Source organism: Symphalangus syndactylus, chromosome 18, assembly GCF_028878055.3.
Source record: "Symphalangus syndactylus isolate Jambi chromosome 18, NHGRI_mSymSyn1-v2.1_pri, whole genome shotgun sequence".
In the NCBI taxonomy this organism is placed as follows: domain Eukaryota; kingdom Metazoa; phylum Chordata; class Mammalia; order Primates; family Hylobatidae; genus Symphalangus; species Symphalangus syndactylus.
Window position 1 is genome coordinate 31,517,935 of NC_072440.2, and position 11,276 is coordinate 31,529,210.

Consider the following 11,276-nt stretch of genomic DNA (forward strand, 5'->3'; position numbering starts at 1 on the left):
ATAAAGCAATAAAAACAATAGCCACACAATTTCAGTGGGCTATATCAAAGAGAGCTTTTATAAATTTTAAAGAGTGGAACACTTTAGAAGTTTAATATTACAGGCACTCGTCAGTGGAGGCATCTTAAGAAGCAAAATCTAATCATAGATTAATTGTTATGTTGGCATTCAGAAGTGTAAAGTATTCAACTTTACACGGTTAAAGCCTCTTAGCTGTAATACAATAACACACTTAGGAGAGTTACATATTAAAAGAAGCAAAAACAAACACTGGAAGTCTTTGTGGAGCAAGAATATTAATTGGGGATAGTACTCTACTTTGCATTTCAGTTGTCGGAGAAAAAAAATCAAAGCAACCAATAGAGCATATCAGAAAAATAGGCTATATTATTTGTTTAAAGAAAGACTTTCCTTTTGAAAGATCCAGAATCAAATTGAATATTCACAGCATAAATTCACATGAAAATGCAGAATTAGCAAATCTCATTTTTAGTACTAATGTACTCTGTACAAAAGAGACAGAAACCTCTAAAGAACACGAACATCTACATATCCCTAAATGCTTAGAAACCAGGCAATATGCCTAAGAATAATTTAATTCCTCCAAATCTGCCTTGAAATTTTTGTTAGCTTTTCCTGGCAATGTATGTCTTTTAGGGGGAAGAAAAAATCCTCAACCAGTAGGCTGGGTAGATCTTTATGCCAGCTGCTTCCTAACACTTCCTCTATTCCAGCCACCCAGTGGGCCAGTTTGGTGGGATTCTTAATAGAATGGGAAGTATAATGAACAAACTCTTTCCCGTCTTCAATCCTCCAGGAACCATCAAGCAAGCCCCTGCTCACAGCTTACCTCTGAAGCTGTTCCTTGCCAGGGGGCTCCGTATTAAGAAAAGGCTCCAGGACTTGTCAAGGTTTTACAAACCTAAAGGCTGTGCTTGAGTCTGCCTGAGGCTAAATTTGTGCAAAGGGAAATAGAAACCTAAGGAACATGATGACTTTTAGAGGCTAGACACCAGAGAGGCAATCCTTGTCTGAAGTAACAGAGAACTAAAGGTCTCTACAAATTCTGTCTCCCTTGCTACCTGTAAGAAGAACCTTACTTTGTGGGTAAGAAGAACCCTGTGCAGAACTCTGGGTCCTCATCTGATAAAAAGAACCACAAATCTTCTATGACTCTAGGATGGTAAATAGAACACACCATTTCTGTCTTCTGAGACTCCGAAGCAAGGCCAGGAAGATGGATACAAACAAGGCATCCATCCGTTGATGCAGATGTTAATTCAAGGCCAGCCATTGGTCAGTGTCAATTAAGTGGTCTGAGGGCAATGTTGTAAAAAAAAAAAAGGAAAGCAGTCAAGTCATTGGGGTGGGGACTGGACCGCATGGTGATAAGATGTAGAGAGCCCTTAGCTAGACAGAGAAGGCAGCCACCCCTACTCTTTTGCACATTGTGCACTTTCTCCGGACTGCCATGTCCATTTTTTTTTTTTTTTTTTTTTTTTTATATTTGAGAAGGAGTCTCGCTCTTTTGCCCAGGCCGGAGTGCAGTGGCGCTATCTTGGCTCACTGCAAGCTCCGCCTCCTGGGTTGACGCCATTCTCCTGCCTCAGCCTCCCAAGTAGCTGGGACTACAGGCGCCCGCCACCACGCCCGGCTAATTTTTTGTATTTTTAGTAGAGACGGGGTTTCACCGTGTTAGCCAGGATGGTCTCGATCTCCTGACCTCGTGATCCGCCCGCCTCGGCCTCCCAAAGTGCTGGGATCACAGGCGTGAGCCACCGCGCCCGGCCTGCCATGTCCATTTTGATGTCTGTCATTCTTGAGGACTGAATGGGTTAATACACATAAAACTCCAGTTAAGTACTGGATGATGATGATGATGATGATGATTGAGTTTGTACACATATAGCTCCCAATTAGTATTAGATGATATGATGATGCTGACTATATATAGCCATATATATAGTCATATATGTATATGTGTGTGTGTGTGTGTAGATATAACTATATAAAAACAGGTACTATCAGCAGTCTCACTTAACATACAACAGAGTATCTCTGTCACGATAATACTCAGCAATTGCGAAGAGGAACTAGAATTCAGATCCAGGCAGTCTGGCTCCATAAGTCCCATTTTTAACACCTCTAGCATCTACTGCCTGAACTCAACTTGCTTTGGTGTCGATGATACAGGTTCCTGGCCTGCACAAGCTGATCACTCCAATTAACCTTAACTGTCTGTCTGCCTCTTTAACTCTCTCAGACAGCGGCTTTACTGATAGTGTCTGTGGCTCTTTCACACTACCTGCACACACAAAAAAGCTATTTTAACTCGGCAGTTCCATCAACTCCAAAACCCAGCATCTCAGCCATGCAAATTTTGTTCCAAAGAGACTTCATTAAAATGTGTCCCTGCCAAAGAAGTCCATAAACTAGTGAATAAAAGAATACTGGGCACACCACTTCTGGAAAGCTGCCCACTTCTGGAATCCTGCCTATTTCTGCTCTATGAGCTTAGCTTCTGCCACCTGTATCCTTCTTAGCACCTCTGCCTCCTGCCACTATCCCTGGCCCCTCCACTGAACAATTTCCAATAACTCAGCTCCTCCTTGGGGGGATATGGCACTGCCACAATGACTGTCACATCTAGAAGACTGGGAAGTTCTCTTTTCTCTCATCCTCAAATTCCTCACAGTACTGCGGAAGACCCAGCAGCCTAAGGTATTTGGCAATAGCTGTGTAACCACCCCCCCTACCGAGATCGACCGGGAGCCTAAACTATCCAAATCAACAGGATTTTTCCTCAGATTCACTCTATCATGCCTCCATTCTCTTTCGCTACATATATCTGCCTACTAAACTATTTTCACCCAGTTCTGACATGATTATTCACATAGCAAAGGCTTTTTATATGTAGATAACATTATCTACAATGTAATATTTTCAAATAACCAAGGCAGTTTTGTGATATAGGCTCCAAGCTAGTGCATGCATAAGTTATTGTAACAAAGGGTATAAAGGAATCCTACGAACAAGTAAACTAACTTACTCTTATATAACATCACATGCAACAGTTCAAAATTTTGTTTAAGGAATTTCTCTCCAGTCTTTCAATCCTTCTAATGACTGCCTGCAATCCCATTAATCAGAAGCACATTTTCTGTCCTTGCTAAGATACAGAGCAATTCTCTTTCTATTCCCCAAAATAAAATTGTTTCTGATGTTTGACAAATAGCAATCCACAGCTACTTAATGTACAACTGCTGTAAAGTAGATTTTCTGTGTAACCCTCTAACCTATAGGCATTTTGGTGAAGAGCCAAACAAAAAAGCCCTCTCTGACTTCGTTGAGTTACTCCATTCCCCATTTAGAAATGACAAGAATTTGGAAAACTTGATGGAGAGTCCAGAATACAGGATATTTTTAAATCACATTAAATTAATCAAGAATATATCCAAGTCATGTGATTCTATCTCCCAATGAAATTAGCAGTTTGGCATTGGATGGCAGCACGAAAAGGGTCTTCAACCAAGGCAGGAGGGTATGGAAGGGTTCCTGGGCCCACAGCCCATATCTCTCTACATTCCATCTTTTTAACTTCAGTGTGCTAGCTCAGAGTCTAGGTCAAGCTCCTCACCTAAATTAATATAGTCTTTAAAAAAAATCATTATTTAAAAATGGTTTACTTTCCAAATCATGGTGTCCCAGAAATCATGAAAATCAAGATGAACAAAATTAAAATATCCTAGTGTCTTAGTCCATTTTGTGTTGTTATAATGGAATTCCTGAGACTGGGTAATTTATAAACAACAGAAGTATATTTGGTTCTGGAGGCTGGAAAGTCCAAGAGCACAGCACTGGCATCTGGTGAAGGCCTTCAGCCTATGTCCTCTTGCAAGGGCAAGACAGCAAGATGGGGCCAAACTCGAGTTCATAACAAGCCCATTCCCAAGATAACTAATCTACTCTTGCCATAATGACATTAATCCATTCAAGAGAGCACAGCCTCCTATTAGGCCCCACCTCCCAACACAGTTGCATTAGGGATTACATTTCCGACATGTAAACTCTGGGGGACACATTCAACCCATAGCACCTAGTAAACATAATACATTGCCTTCAATTTGAAGTGATGAATTTAGGGTGAATTTTATGGTATGTGGATTTTATATCAATTAAAATAAAATGAAAATAATGGGCTCAGATTAACCCCAAATAATAGACATCAAATTCATTTTTAAACCAACCAACTAAATAGAATGTGCTGCACACTGCCATGCTCAGGACTGGGTGTGTGGTGTGGGCAAATAGGCTGTATAGGCTGTAATTCTCACCTACAAGCCCTTTTGGTGTTGTCTGTGGGGCGAAGGAGAAGAGAACAGGTAGCACAAGCCCAGGTAACACAACAAGGAGACAGGGCTCTTCAGAAAGCAGCCAACATGAGGGGAAGGTACTGCAGGAGACACAGAGGAATGACCCTGGCCCAGGTGACGGCAACGCTTAGGCACGCAGTAGCCATTACGCGGAGGCTGGGAGAAAGGGTGATGTAGCTTCTGGGACCTGAGGGACAGATCCTATCACCCAGAAAAGGCCATGAGGCTGACCATTCCAGTTCTCTGCATCATCACAATGAAGAGGACCTGAGGGGGCACGAATGAGAGGACTGAAGGGGATGATTTCAAGTCTGTCTTCTTTTGAAAAAAAGATGCTATTCTGTAAACTTCTTGGCAAGGTTAGTATGAACACCGAGCTTCAGATTCAAGCAGCTGCCCCAATCAGATTGTGCCTAAATATGTAACCTCAGGAAAGTTACTTAAACCTCTCTGTGGCACAGTTTTATCATCTGTGAGACAGATATAAGCAAATCTACACCCCACAGAGTCATTATTAGGATTAACAAAATGACATATATAAAGCACTTAGCTCCATACTTGATAATAGGAGCTTAGGATAATTAATGCCAACATAGTACTCACTATGTGCCAGGCACATAGTTCTCAGAGTTGTACATATATCAACTCATTTAACCATTACAACCACTGTAAGTACAACAATTATCCCTATTTTACAGATGAGAAAACAAGCAGATAAAAGTTAAGTATTTTGCCTCAAGTTACATAGCTAGTAAATTGCAACTATTATATTACTATTATTTCTATTAGTATTGAACGTCACCTACTGCCATTTATACAATTCAGATTGAACAGAGGAACAAACATTTGTGAGGAATTTTCTTCTGCATTGCCTCTTAACTCTGCAAACAGTTCTAAGTGAATCCTGAATCTAGCTAAAATAAAACTTCCGCTGTCTTAAACCCCTTTTGGAGTAAATAGATAAAGCCTGAGTGTGGACTTTGCCCATGTAGTTCTCTCCTTACCTGAGGCAGAGGATGGCTCTACAGACGTCAGGACAAAGGAGGCCTGGGAGAGGCCAAGGGATGTGTACATGTGTGTGTGCATCCCCAGAATTTAGAGATGAGTAGCTATGTCCTCATGGTACAGCCCTTGATCCTGGGGCACAACCCCAGGCTGGGACACTGGGACATCCAGGGAGGAAGACAACAGGCAAGGAATGGCTGGTCCAGATGCCTTGGCTTTATTAACTCACTACACCCACTGGTGGAGTCTCCTCACACTTTGGCCAGACTCCTGTGGCTTCAATACTCTCTTGGATGATCATTAACCTGACAACTATTTTGACTACAGATGCCTGTGGATATGTATTTGATTTACTTTAAGGAAAACAATGCTAGCAGAATAAAATCTACAAAGATGTTTCTACAGTAGACATTTTTTCCGGTAATGCTATACTACAAGCACTCTAGCCTTTCAAATAAATAAACACCTAACACCTAGGGGATAAATAAAGGCCAAACAGACAAGTTTATAAGTAACTATATAGTCTATTTTTTCAGCTCATGTGGCTTAATGTACATGAAATGGTCGTTAATTGCCACTCTTTTAAGCAAGTAACTCCATACAAGTATTGGCAGAATCATGGCAAGTAATCACATTAGGGCATTAGGGTGTATGTAAAGGAGGCACGGGAAAATGCAGTAAATGATATGAATACTTTGAAAGTTAATTACAATCTAGGTTTTTGATAAAAAGCTGTGATATAATTTATATTCTGCTTTCTAAAGTAAAAACTAACTTGATAATTCCTTCCACTGAGAACTAACTTTCTAGTCTTCCAGGGCTTCATTAAAATGCTTCATTCTCTTGCCTTCACCTGCAAACCCTGTGCCCTGCAAGAGGGAGAGTTGGAGGAGCTCATATGAAACATACAATATCTTCTGCATTGTGTATGCCTTGACGTGACAGAATTCTAAAACCCAACACAAACATTATCTCAACTGGCTACATTCTACTTGAGCATAAAAATCAATTATTTTTCAGCCTGCTCATTCACTATCTCTTTATTCAATAAAACATGTATTTTGCAAATCACAAAATGCAAACACAATAAAAGCTGAACTAGAATTGTTCCTATTTTAATGATCATGTGAACAATCTTTCAGAGTGGATGCCTTTTTACAATACTCCCCTGAACGACCTAAGAAAAAAAAAGGAAATTTCAATCAACGTATCAACCTAAAAATTACATGACATTCATGGAAAAATGTAAAGAAATGGCCAACACTTTTAACAGTACAAAAGTTGGGTTAGTTTGAGTAGGTTTGCATTTACAATTCAAAGTCCTTCAAAAATCACTTTAGGTGAAACTGACATTACCAGAAGATAAACGCATACCACCATCATCACTGTCTATAATCAAAATATGTATTCCTATAACTTACTGTTTCACTTCTGTTTCCCAAAACCAACTTTATTCTGTGAGGATTTCCTGCGCTTAGTATATTTAAACTCAAGAAATCGCTAAAGAAAAAACATTTAATAAATGGGAAACAAAATGCTTTTTACACTGACTACACAGCATCATGGATATGAAGAGACTCACTGATATCATCATTTTTAAAAAGCGGATAAAACATCAAATAGCAGTGTGTACACTGCAGAGTTCTGTTATGCAACTAAGCACAGGTCCCAAGTCAAGATGAAAGTTAAAAGTAAATGCACATTACACTTTGCAAGCCAGTATCAGATACATTAAACTTTCTCCCAATCATAAAAATCTATACACTTCTCTGGAAAAAGTAATATGACTATCTAGTACCTACCTGCATATAAAAGCTGAAGGGGCAAGCAGTGACAATTCCCAGCAGTTCTGCAAGGCAGGGAGCCTCCTCCACTGGTCTTTCCAACTTAAACCTTAACTCTGAACCAACATTTCTTCCCAAACTTTAGCCGCAGGCGCGCGAGCGCATGCACACACACACACACACCCCCACACACGCCCCACACATTACTCTTATTTGCTTTATACTGGTCAAAAACACTTGCTTCCCAAAGTTTAATCAACTTTTGCACCTAAGAAAACTATTATCTGCTTTCTTCTCAACGGTTTTTCAAGAACAGTGTAATGTGTCAAAAAGTTATATAGCTAGTGAGTTGCTTTTTCTTCCTTTTTCAGTGTTAAAAGATACTTGTGGCCTTCTGTGCAGAAGTCACCAAATTCCTAGTAATGCAAACTGTGACGATCTAATACTCTAATAGCCTGCTTAAGAAATGAACCTGTCTGCCCACTCCAACCCTTCCTAGCTAATATCTAACCATCTTTAAGGTTGCCAAAACGTAACAGAACTAATGAAGCATTAAAATATAACTCCACATCAAGCCTTGACCAATAAGTTCTGTGAATATCCCTCCTGATTACTAAAACTTGAGCCTCATCACACCAAAATGACAATCTTATGTTGCATTCAAAACCCGGAACTGCTTTATCCATTGGTACTTCGCACTGGCTGACAAAGAGGAAAAGAACAGGAAAAAAAAAAAAAAAAAAAAAACCTAAAATCATGAAGCCCCCAAATAAAGAGCAGACTCACACTCGGACACCAACAGCGCTGCAGCTCAAGGGATTAACGGTGGAAGTGAGACCTTTCCGATATTAATAGCGCCCCAGTAAACAGACGAATTCCCCCAAACCCAGTTGACACACATTCTGCATTCAACATGTAACAGCCATTCTGCATATACCCTTGCATTTCAGGCTCCAATTCTGGTTACCAAAGTGTATTTCTGTACAGGAGTCCCTGGCCAGAGGTTTTCTGTTCTCTTTGTCCTGTGATATGAGGGGCAGTTTCTGAGCTTAGGTTAGAGCTCACTAGTGTTAGAGCTGTGGTTTCCAGAGAATTGCCCACGATATTTTAGCTCCGGGTTGCACGCTCCCTGGCTCTCCTCAGCCGGCTCCATATTGCTGGGCAGGTCCCTCTCGTCTCGCCCCACGTTTCAAAAAGCTGGATTTCCGGGCGGTTCCAAGACCCCACTAAACATGCCTCCAACAACCTGCCCAAGCTTGGCTGGCACTAGGCGCCGAGTTAGGGCCCCAGCGACCAACCGCCCCGAGGCGCACTTCCCCCACCCCGGAAGAGGAGGGCGGCAAACTTCGGAAGGCGGGGGTTAGGGGACGAGCTCCGGGGACCACCGCCGCCTCGCCCGCCCCGGGAAGGGCCCGGGCAGCGACCCTGGCTGCAGCTGGAGGGCCACGGGGGAAGGGAGCGCTCCTTCCCGCAACACGAAGGCAGCGGCCAGGACGCTCTCCTCCGGTGAGGGGCCCCGGAAAACTGCAGCAAGGCGACAGCGGGGACCCTCGGAAGTGTGCGGTGACGGAGGATGGGAGGAAGCCGGAGCTCGTCGGCAACTCCGGGGGCAAATGCCACCGGCGGCGTGCAGGACCAGCTCGCAGGAGGATGGGGGAAACGGGAGTCAGGATGGCCGGGATCTCGCAGGACGCCGGCCGCGCGCGGGGGGAGAGCTGCCCGACGGCCAGGAGATGCCGGAGGTGGCCAGCCCGCGTCCCCCCGGCGGGGCTCTGCAGAAGGAGAAGCGGCTGCCAGTGACAGGAAGAGAGCCGCGGCAGCCCTGCACACATGCACCGCCTCCCCCGCCCGAGCACACACACCCGGGGCCGCTGCTGCCTACCTCCCCCGCCCGCCGGCTTCCTTCCTCTGCGGGGCCCGCGCTGCAGCGGTGGCCTCCTGCCCGCTCGGTTCCGACGCGCCTCCAGCCCGGCTGCGACCCGCCGCCCGTGCCCGATCCGTGCTTGCCGTCTCCGACAGCTAGTCAGCCGCCCTCGCCGCTGCCGCTGCTTCCTCTAACTCCGCTCCAGCTGCTCGCGACTCCTCTCCGTGAGCCCGCAACTCCAGCGCCCGGCGCTGGCCCCGCCTCCGGCCCAGCCCCGCGCGCCCCGCCCCCGAGACCACACCAATCAGAGCCCGCGGCTCCGCCCCTTTCCGCCCGCACCGCTCCGGCCTCCGAGCCGGCGGCGGGCGGTGGGGGAGCGAGCTCCGGCCTGGCGGACCCTTCCTGCCACCGCCCTCGCCTTCCGCCCCCAGCCGCGGGGATGCCCCGGGCGGCCGTGCCGCGCGCTGCCTCCGCTGCGGAGTGCTCTGGCTCTGCGCGTCCCGGGCCCGCCCGGCTGCTGGGCGTCTCCCAGCGCAGAGGCGGAGGGGTTCGGGGAGGTCGAAGACAAGTTCAGACCTCCCTGGAGGCTGGCTGCGTCTCTAATCCGAGTGTCTTGCAGCCAACCCCAGGCTTTTTCGAGCCACTAGCGCCCCAGCAGAGTGGCTGGGGTGGGGAGGACTCGGATTCGAGAGCTCGCCAAAGCGGAGAGGCCATGCAATTCCTGGTCTCGCCAGCACGGCCTTCCGAGTGGGCGGAAAACCCGCGGCAACCGCCTGGCGCTCCGGGGGTGAAGGAGGGGTGAAAGGGTGAACCGGAGGGACGGGCGCCCGCAGCCTGCCGCTGGCTAACTCCGGCAGCCTGGCACCGCCGCCTCCGGGAGCCAGGCGGACCCGCGAGAAGGGAAGAGAGTTTTCTGAGGGCGTACGCTGGCTGATGCCTTCCAGTCCTGAGATGACAGAGCAAATGGAGGTCACTCAGGCAGACCACCGGCCCCTCGGCGTTCGCGGGGGCGGGGTTGTCGGGGGGGAGGGGGGAAGCTCAGGTGAATTACATTGCCCCTTAAAGGTGTTAGTTTTGAAATGCAGATTCTTCAATAATTACCTAAGTTGCTCCAGAAAAATTTGATGTTGGTTCAAACCTTCCACTGATGGTAAGATGGAATGCCAGCACCCCGTGTGCCACTCTTTCATATTAAAACATGTGAGACTCTGCTTCCTAAAAGCTCTTTCCAGATTCTCCTTTCTGCAGCTTAAAGCTCTGCACCCGCCCACCCTGTTTGCCTAAAGCCCTTTTATAGTTCCCTCCCAGTTTTGCAAGAAAACTCTTCTTTTAAAAACAAACACAAAACCTAAGCCCTTGGCCTCTGTAAAACGTTAAATTTGGTGGTTTATTCTTCTGGGCGTTGGAAGTAGAGGGAAGAACGTCCTAAAATTCATCGCTTATCCTTAAAAAATATCATTTTTAAAGGTGACTCACCTAACAGAAAAGTAAGCTCCACTTTAGGCTATTCAGACACTCGTGTTTCTATTATTCCAAAATGTTTCTTGAAGAGGCGACACAAAAACAGGCAACTACCCACATCATGTTTAACAATACACTTTATCTAAAAGCAAATATGAAATTTACCAAGATACCTTCTTCACACCTACTGTGTGAAACGAAGGACTTCATGCATTCTCTGTCTGTAAATGCAATGATGTACCTTGCCTTGCAGTAGAATTACTTTGATCCAATCCAATAAGCTGAGATGAAACTGCTGTGACCTTCCCAGTATTTCGTTTAGGTTCCGCTCTGAACCAACTCTAACAGTGAAAACCTTGCCAGTTATCTCCTTCTTCTGGAGATAGCTGGAAAGAGTCTTATGCACTATTACAGTGGGATTCTGTTCACCCGCAAACCTTAAAACAATAAAATTCCCAAATGCACCTCCTCATTTAGACACAGTCTTTAGTAATTTATTTCCAGCGTACGTTGTATTTCCTTTACGTTTTTTCATCATAGTCTAAAGAGTGTCCCAAGGGAAGAAAATAAGGCTCTCTTTTCACATACTGAATAAATTCAGTATTTCATTTGTTTTAAACTGATATCTCCCCATATCACTAGTATTAGCATTTTTATTTATTTTCACCTTCAATTGATTTCTATGAAACAAAAGCAAAGGCAACAAAACAGCAGTATTCAAGCTTTTTAAAAAATAATCTTTTTATTTAATAAAATCTAGTCTAGAATCCCCAAATACAACTATAAGGT

At 44.9% G+C, this 11,276-nt stretch overlaps 1 protein-coding gene across 4 annotated transcripts in view; it reads right to left on the bottom strand.

Moving 5' to 3' along the window:
* Positions 1–10,285, bottom strand: part of PIK3R1 (phosphoinositide-3-kinase regulatory subunit 1) — an 87,695-nt gene extending 77,410 nt beyond the window's left edge. The window contains exon 1 of one of the 4 annotated variants that reach the window (XM_063623174.1): positions 10,128–10,285. The gene's annotated coding sequence lies outside the window, so the exon portion shown is untranslated. Of the gene's footprint in view, positions 1–8,099; positions 8,991–9,044; positions 9,274–10,127 lie in introns of those variants that run through there. The other 3 variants (XM_055251453.2, XM_063623175.1, XM_055251454.2) reach the window with 3 other exon arrangements.
* Positions 10,286–11,276: the final 991 nt, after the last annotated feature.